The sequence below is a fragment of the Solanum lycopersicum genome, chromosome 4 (assembly GCF_036512215.1).
Source record: "Solanum lycopersicum chromosome 4, SLM_r2.1".
Lineage (NCBI taxonomy): Eukaryota > Viridiplantae > Streptophyta > Magnoliopsida > Solanales > Solanaceae > Solanum > Solanum lycopersicum.
The window spans coordinates 41,683,159-41,693,338 of record NC_090803.1 but is presented as its reverse complement, the minus strand read 5'-3'; positions in this window follow the sequence as shown (position 1 = coordinate 41,693,338).

Below are 10,180 nucleotides of genomic sequence, written 5' to 3'. Positions count from 1 at the left end.
AACCAAATTTCCAGATTCTAAGTGTTTTGGAACGAGACCCCCTCGACGGTCCGTCGTACCCATGACGGTCCGTCGTGGGATCCGTTGACCCAGACAGCTATTACCAAAAATAAACTCTACTACTCAAATGACTAAACAGGTCGTTACAATAGATAGCAATTTACCCATCGTTCGCCCTCGAACGATCACAAGAAGAAAAACAAGGACGAAAAAGAGTACCTGAATCTGTAAACAGGTGTGGGCATCTTTCTTGCATATCGGCCTCCTTCTCCCATGTGGACTCTTAAACTGGTCGATGCTTCCATTAAACTTTGACGGATGCAGTCCCCCTTGATTTCAACTTGCGGACTTCTCTATATAAAATAGCAACAGGCTCCTCCTCATAAGACAAATTCTCATCAAGAAGGACTGAATCCCAACGGATAATGTAGTTTCCATCCCCATGGTATCTTTTCAGCATAGACACATGAAATAACGGGTGCACTCCTCACAGACTTGGAGGTAAGGCTAATTCATAAGCTACCTCCTTCACGCGCTTCAGAGCTTCAAATGGGCCAATATACCTTGGATTAAGCTTACCTCGCTTACCAAACCGCATCACCCCTTTCATGGGTGAAACCTTCAGCAAGACTTGTTCACCCTCCATGAACTCCACGTCTCTAACCTTTCGATCTGCATATTTCTTTTGCCTACTTTGCGCCGCTAAAAGCTTTTCTTGAATGAATTTCACATTCACTAATGATTCCCTCAGAAGATCAGTACCCCAGGGCCTCACCTCGAATACATCAAACCAACCAATGGGAGACCTACATCTCCTCCTATACAATGCTTCGAATGGGGACATATCAATACTTGAGTGATAGCTATTGTTGTATGAGAACTCTGCTAAGGGTAAGAAGTTATCCAAATGACCACCAAAATCTATCACACATGCACGAAGCATATCCTCCAAAACCTGAATCGTTCGCTCAGACTGACCATCAGTCTGAGGGTAAAATGCAGTACTAAGATCTAACCTAGTACCTAATTCAGCATGCAATGTCTTCCAAAATATACAAGTAAACTGCGTACCTCTATCTGATATGATGGAGAGTGGAACTCCATGCAATTGAACAATTTCTGAGGTATAAAGTTTGGCTAACTTCTCTGCATTCTAAGTCACCTTAACTTGAATGAAGTGAGCAGACTTAGTAAACCTGTCAACAGTCACCCAAATAGAGTCATACTTACCCATTGTCTTTGGAAGACCAACCACGAAGTCCATTGCAATTCTCTCCCACTTCCATTAAAGAATGGGCATTCTCTGAAGTGTCCCTCCAAGACTCTGGTGTTCATACTTTACCTGCTGATAATTCGGGCATTGAGCAACAAAATCAACAATGTCACGCTTCATCCTACTCCACCAAAAATGTTGCTTTAAGTCACGATACATCTTGGTTGCACCAGGATGTATAGAATACCTTGAACTATGAGCCTCTGTAAGAATAGTGTGAATCAAATCATCGACGCGGGGTACACATACCCTTCCCTTAATCCTCAAATCACCTTCCTCATCGATATTTGCTTCTCTAGCCTCTCCTCGCAATACCTTATCTCGAATCCTGATCAGTTTCTCATCAGTAAACTGCTTTCCCTTAATCTTGTCAAGAAAGGAAGATCTTGTCTCCACACAAGCCAAAAATCCTCCCTTCTCAAGTACTTCCAGCCTTATAAAGTCATTAGCCAGAGTCTGAACTTCTCTAGCCAATGGGCGTCTAGAAACCTGCAAGTGAGCTAGACTTCCCATGCTTCCTGCATTTCTACTAAAAGCATTTGCCACAACATTAGCTCTTCCCGGATGATTCAAGATAGTGATATCATAGTCCTTCAGTAGTTCCATCAACCTCTTCTGTCTTAAATTCAAATCTTTCTGAGTAAAGCCATACTTTAAACTACGATGAACCGATAGACTTCACACTTAACCCCTTTTAGATAATGTCTCCATTGCTTTAATGCAAACACTACTGCAGCCAACTCCAAATCATGGGTCAAATAATTACGTTCATGCACCTTTAACTACCTCGAGACATAAGCAATTACATTCTTCTCTTGCATTAGCACGGCACCCAAACCGGAATAGGATGCATCACAATAAACAATGAAATTCTTACCTTCCACTGGCAGGGTAAGAATTGGTGCAGTAGTCAAAAAGGTCTTGAGTTGTTGAAAGCTTTCTTCACTCTCTTCCGACCATACAATTGGAACACTCTACTTAGTCAAATTTGTTAATTGGGATGCAACAGAAGAAAATCCCTTGACAAATCGACCGTAGTAGCTAGCTAAACCAACGAAGCTCCTTACCTCTGTAACATTAGTAGGTCTTACCCAACTCTTAACTGCTTCAATCTTAGAAGGATCCACCATCACTCCATCCTTATAAACCTCATGCCCCAAGAAGGACACTGAATCTAGCCAAAACTCACACTTGGAGAATTAGGCATAAAGCTTTTTCTCCCTCAACATTTCCAGTACCATTCTCAAGTGTTCCTCATGTTCTTTCTTGCTCTTTGAGTATAGCAGTATATCATCAATGAATACAATGACAAAGAGATCCTGATATGGCTTAAAAATTTTGTTCATCAAACTCATGAAAGCAGTAGGGGCATTCGTAAGCCCAAAAGACATTACTATGATCTCATAATGTCCATACCTGGTCCAAAGAGCAGTCTTTGGCACATCCGTTGCCCGTATTTTCAATTGATGATAACAAGATCTCAAATCGATTTTTGAGAAGGTACAATCACCTTGTAACTGATCGAACTAATCCTCGATGCGAGGAAGAGGATACTTGTTCTTAATATTTACGTTATTCAGTTGTTTGTAGTCTATGCACATCCGAAAACTTCCATCCTTCTTCTTCATAAACAAAACAGGAGCACCCCAAGGGGAAGCGCTTGGTCTAATGAAGACTTTGCCTAACAACTCTTGAAGTTGGGCCTTTAACTCCCTTAACTCAGCGGGATCCATTCTCTTATCGCGAAAAAAGGAGATGATACGAACTGGAGTGGAAGTGTAGTCACCCTCCCACACTAACGGATCTGTTCAAGGCTTGGCCAACGTTACAGTTTTAGCATTACAATCTAAGATTGCAAAATTTGGAGAAAGCCAAGTCATACCCAGAATTACATCAAAATCAACCATTTCTAAGATAACCAAGTCTACATGAGTGTTGCTCCCCACAAAAGTCACAAGGCAAGACCTATACACATTTTCAACTATCATAGACTCACCCACAGGAGTAGAAACACGAATAGGCATGCCAAGCAAATAACAATGTAAATCAATACAAGTAGCAAATGAGGAATATACATATGAAAATGTGGATCCAGGATCAAACAATATAGAAGCCATGCAATCACAAACCAAAAGATTACTTGTGATAACAGCATCAGACGTCTCCACTTCAGACCTCCCAGGGAAAGCATAACAATGGTTTCTATCACCTGTCTGCCCGCTGCCCCTACCATGTTGCGCTGCAGTAGTTCCTGTTTGCCCGCCACCCCGGTTGATTTGGTGACCTCCATTACTTTGGCCACCCCGTACTCCAGAATAGAGGCCTCTTCCATGACCACCTCTACCCCTGACTATTGGGGGTCTGTAACTTTTTTTTGGACAATACCTCCTAATATGTCCAGTCTCCCCACATCCATAACACTCTCTAGGTTCAAACATAGGTCTCTGTGAGAACGACGGAGTCTGAGGATAACCCTCAAACTCTGAGAAGTGTTGACCGGTCTGTGGGGACCCCCAGCTATACATGCAGTGAAGACTGAATAGTTCGGGCTGGGTAACCTCCTGAACTCTGCCCTGTAGAGTAGGACCCACAAAACTCACCTCCCTTACGAAAATTCTTAGGTGTCGATGCCATGGTGAAGTCGTCTTGCTTCACTCCCTCCACTTCTATCACAAAATCTACCACCTCCTGAAAGGAATTTGCTGTGGTAGCTACCTGTAAGGCTGGACTCGGCAAATCTGACCCAATCCCTTCACAAAACGGAAAATTCGCTCTTGTGGACTAAAGCAAAGATGGGTTGCATACCTGGATAATACACGAAACTTAGCCTCATAAGCAGTAACCGACATCCTGCCTTGCTCTAGGCTCAGGAACTCATCTCTCTTCCTATCCCTCAAAATCCGGGGTATATACTTCTCCATAAACAAGCTAGAGAATGATGCCCAAGTCATAGGTGGTGCATGTGCTGGTTGGCACTCCACATACGATCGCCACCACATTTTGGCATTTCCCTGAAACTGATAGGTTACAAACTCAACACCGAATCGTTCCACTATGCCCATCTTATGTAGCAGCTCATGACAATCAACCAGAAAATCATAGGCATCCTCAGAGTCAGCTCCCTTGAAGACTGGAGGTTCCAATTTCAAGAACTTAGTGAAAAGTCCGTGCTGATCACTAGTCATTATAGGCCCTGTAGTCTATTGAGGAAACGTGCCTATTTCCAATGAGGCATCCATGCGGGGAGCCACAGCAGCTGCATGTTGTACTCCCGGAACCTGAGGTGCTGGTGCAGAAAACACTGGAGGCGTTTTGCCTTGATCGTATAACCGGCTAAGATAAGCAAGAACCTGGTTAATCATCTCTTGGGTAGGTTGGGGTGGTAATTCCTCATTCTGCACTTGTTCATTCACCCCTTCCTCACCCTCTCTTACTACTTTCTCAGTTGGTGGAGGAGTCACCGCCCTAGTACTAGATGGGCCAGGTGCTTGTCCTCTTCCTCTAGAGGATGTCCTCGCGCGACCTCTACCACGGCCTCTTGCCACTGCTCCTCTTCGAGCTACAGCCCCAGTAGCTGGCTCAGATGCATCCTGTCTTGCCGGTGTTGGTGTTGGCGCGGTTGTTGTTCTAGTTCTAACCATCTGCGAAATAGAGTGAAGATGGTCAGATACCAATTTGTATCACCTAGATACCAATTGGATCCAAGTAATAGCGCGAAAGAGAGAAAGAATGGAGTTTTCCTAAAGTCTTGTAGCCTCTAAAAGAAAAGTAAAGGCGTCCCTCTACCGTCCCTCAAAATTCTACTAGACTCGTTCTTGTGTGATAAGACCAACGAACCTAATGCTCTAATACCAAGTTTGTCACGACCCAAAATGAGTCGCGAGTAGCACCCACACTTACCATCCTATGAGAGTGAACCAACAAATCTAAACCCCAACATTTCAACCATAATAAACAGAATATAATGCGGAAGACTTAAAACTCATTAACGAAAATCGATTAAATAACTTCTAAAACTCCACACTTATCATTCCCAAAATCTGGAAGTCATCACCACAAGAACATTCTATCCTCAAATTACTAAGTCTAAGAATATCTAGGAAGCTAAAATAAATAAACAGATGGTCCATGTCCGAACTTCAAGGACATCAAGACATGAATGAGAGAGAATCCAGTCCGATCTAGGAACAATAGCTCACCCTGAAATCTGACGTGATGAAGACTGGCTAGAGTTGAGGACGAGTTGAAGACGATGGCACGTTTGCTGCACTGCACAAATAACAAAGAGGAAAATTACAAGTATGGGTCAGTACAAGGCACAAGTACCGAGTAGGTATTATCGGCCAACTCAAAATAGAAAGCAATATATATCAGATAATATCATAAAATCGACTACCAGACTCAACTGGTGACAACAACAAGTACCATAACCATCGGCCGCAACCCAAGCACATCTATGAGGACTCAAACCTCTATACCATACTCATTTGGGGAATAAGTTCTTTAAATCTTAGTATATTAGCATAGTTCAAGATTCATTCTCTTTTTATCCTGGTTTAAGAACGTGACACTTTGATCCACTCAATATTCATTCATTTTACTATCCCGGTGTCGGAATGTGATACTCCGATCCCCTATTATCCTGGTGTCGGAACGTGACACTCTGATCCCCTAATACTACGTGTCGGTTCGTGAAACCTGATCCCCTAATACTACGTGTAGGTTCGTGACACCCGATCCCCTAATCTCATTAATTTCGTTCATCAAGCCTTCTTTTATACCAAGGCATCATCATTAACAAAGGGAATTTAAAGTTTAAGATTCACAGCCTCATCTTTCCAATCCATTACAATTACATAATCACATCATGCAAGCACACAATTAAGCATATAGAAGACTTTACAATACTACCCAATACATATCATTCACTATGAAGAGTTTACTATGAAATAACATAAACCATAACCTACCTCCACCAAGGAATCGTGAATCAAGCAATCTACTTCTCCAATGCTTTTTGGTTTCTCTTCATTCTTCTCTCCCTCTCGCTCGTTCTCTCTTCTTCTTTTTTTAATTTTCTCCTCTTTCAAAGTCCCTTTGTTTTACCCTAATTACCATATAATTAAGTATAAAACATGTTAAAAGTAACCCATTCTTTATTTTAAGGTTATCTCCTTTAACCCCCAAGTAATTGAATTATTATTATTAAACCACTAACTTTATAATCATAAGCAGGAATAGTCCGAAACACCCTGTAAAAACTTTTAACAGAAATCCGGCCGTGTTAGGGTTACGCAGCTCGTTATGGCCCGTCGTGCCTGCGATGGTCTGTCCTGCTGTTTCCGTCACAAAGTTCAGAGAGTCGAATTCCTTAAAGATTCTGTGGCAGCCCGTCGTGCAAACAACGGTCCGTCCCTGCCATTTCGTCGTGAAGTTCAGAGAGTCGATCTCAGTAACCAAATTTCCAGGGTCTAAGTGTTTTGGAACGAGACCCCCTCGATGGTCCGTCGTACCAATGACGGTCCGTCGTGGGATCCGTTAACCCAGACAGCTATTACCAAAAATAAATTCTACTGCTCAAACGACAAACATGTCGTTACAATGACCTATACGTGGTCTTGTTATATTGATATATGAGCCACTCCCAAATTATTACACTATTGGTAGATGGTTATCAGATGAGAAACTATTGGTATATATATATATGTATAAATATATATATATATATATCTATATATATATATACATACACACATACATATTTATATATATATATATATATATGTATGTATGTAAACACGTGTAATAAAATTAGAAGACTAAGTAATCTTCCTATATGAAGGGTCTATGTATGCTCGATATACCTATTATGTGTATGTAGAGGTCTATGTAAACCTCCATGTAGTAGTAATAAATATTTTCACAAATTTCCGCATTTTAACCTATAAATTTAATGATGTAGGCTGAGAGGGTAGTCTTTGTCCTCAAAGAGGACGACGACGCCGGTTACGTCAAGGGGGTGCTCCCAGGATATGCCATTTGTACAAACTCTATGACTAAAAATAAACTTTTGCAATATTTAAACTTTTTACGTAAGTTAATCAAACTTAGAGCAAAAGAAGAGAATATTCGATAATTTCCTCTTAAGAACAAGTAGGAGGTTTTCTTCAGTTCTATGTTGGATTGAACTAGTACGTTCCTTTCATCCACTAGTTCCTTAGAATTCAGTCAGATTCTTTATCCTTGATATCTTGTTTAGATCTAGAGTTTCTAAAACCTTGAAGAATTATTATGATATAGCTATTATAATGTTCCTAATAAGATTATCATGTTTTTTCATGAAATTGTTCATTAATTATTTGCATGAACATTAGAACCACGCAATTGTAGATTCTCTTAGTTTTTCAATAACAATTGCTAGGTCAATTGAACAATTAAGTATGCCTCCGATTTTGAATGTTTGTTGTCAGTACTTAAATATTACATTCTCATTTTCAATAATTTAGTTATACTGATTCATACACATTCCAATTTGGAGTAGGCTTAGTATTGAGTTAGATTAGGGTTCAACGTACCCTAATAGTCTCAAAACTACATGCTCCTGTAGGAGTATGAATTCCCTCATTGGGCATTAAATTTAGCGTTCATACGAGTAATGCCTTTATACTCTGGAATGGAAAGGTATATTAGTTCCTCTCAATGGGGAGTATTCATCGGACTCCAGTTTAGCTTATGTTATTTGATGTGGGTTAATAGTAGCTCCCACAATCAGACTCTAGTGCATTTCACTAGGTTTTCAATATATTAGTATTCAATCTAAGCATTTTAATAATTAGTACATCTCATTAAATTCATATCAATTCATTTCAATGTATTTCAGTATTTACATTATGTTAAGATGCGTCATTTCTCAGTTTTCCTTGTTCAACTTACATATTTTTTCAGTTATATTCTTATCTCGCATTCTCTGTACATTCCAAGTACTAACGCATATTGAGAGCTACATCCTTTCATGATGTATGTTAAGGTACTCAACATTCAGATCACGAATATATTTGGTTCCCGATCCATACTCAGCAGCATTAGGGATGAGTCTTCACACTTTGAGGACAATAGACATGTTTTCCATTTCAGTCTTTATTTCAGTTTAAGTTTTACCTGGGACATGTCCCAACAAATCGAGTTAGTTAGAGACTTTCATTGATATTGTTTTATATTCACCTTTATCATTAGAAGGATTGTTTAGTATCACTTAACATTTAGAAGTTTATTATATATTCAGATTTGTATGGGTATTTCCCATCTTTCAGTTATCTCATAATTTAAGTTGTTGAATAGTATCATGTGTTCAGTATTTATAGTATGCTTATGATAAACCTGCTAAGGGTTAGTTTGGGTTCACTCGTGATCGTAGATTCCGTGTTTAAACCAAGGGGATAGCCGCAACGTGTGTCACTTTTCCATCAATACACACAAAGATTCATTAGTAAAATTGGTAAATTAGAAAGAACCAAAAAGAGATCATTAATTTAGTGATAGATACTACTAAAAGTATTGAAATAGCTATGGGATTTGTTAGTAATCCTAACTAATCCATCACTAAGAACCTCCTTGCTAATTCATGAATTTTCTTTTATTTTTTTACGCTAATCCATAGCTAAAAAAAATTAGCATGAAATTTTATTGTTCAGCTATGAAATTTTATCCATCTTAATTCCTTATTTTCTAGTAGGTTAATATACTCTTAGACCTATATCTCATCAAGGATGAACGAATACTTTAAGATCAATATATACTCTAAAAAAACAAAGATGTGGTTAATTTCATAAATTTTCATATAATTATGACCTTCCCACTAAGATCATGTAACAATGGAAATTTCGTGAAAAAATAATCAGAAAATGCCTACCTAATTAACTTACACAAAGTCATGTAGACGAAAAATTCAACTTTAATTTTTCACTGTACATAAATAATCTCACTTTTTTTTTACTCATTTTTGCTTGTCTACTTGAGACTGTTTTCAATATATCATAAATTGAGCTTAGAGACTGCAATCTAATCTTATAGTGCAATATAACCATTCTTAATCTACGTAAATATTTAAATACTAATCCTAAACTTTATGCTCTACACACTGCATGTTCTTTTTATCATGAATTTAGGTTATTTTTATCTTACTTGAATCATAATTAATTCTAACTTATGTGAAAGAGAGACACATGACTTACTAGGAATTGGATCAATAACCTCAGGGGTACGCTCCGTATCCGCTGGAAGAAAATCCGCTATTTGACAAATATATTAATCTAGTCACGTAACCAAGCGAAAAAAGGGATTCTCTTGAAGCATGAATTCTATCGTCCATAAATCCATCTTTTATTTGTTACGGGACTAGAGAGAAGTTTCTCGTGCACTATGGACTAGAAACTCATCTCTCTCTCCTTCACATAAAACACAACCTTTGATGATTCAAGTTAGACAAAAAATAACTAAACTAATGATAAAAAGACCATGTAGGGTGTATAGCATTAAGTCTAGGATTAGTATTTAAACATTAATGTAGCTTGAAAATGATTATATTAATATAAGATTGAATTATATTCATGATGTAGGTTAAGGTTCTTAGCATTGAAATCATGAATAGATCAATTCTCAATCCATACTCAACAACATTAGTGGTGAGTCCTCATACATTGATGACAATGGACATGTTTATTTTTTTATTAGTTGTTATGATGTCATGTCCCAACAACTCTATTTAGTTAGAGACTTTTTAAAACATAGTTTAAGATTTAGATTTAGATTTAGCATTTAACCCTTAGAATTTCAATATATATTCAGATAAGTATTGGGTATTTCCCATCTTCCAATTATCTCATGATATAAGCTTCTGCATAGTATCTT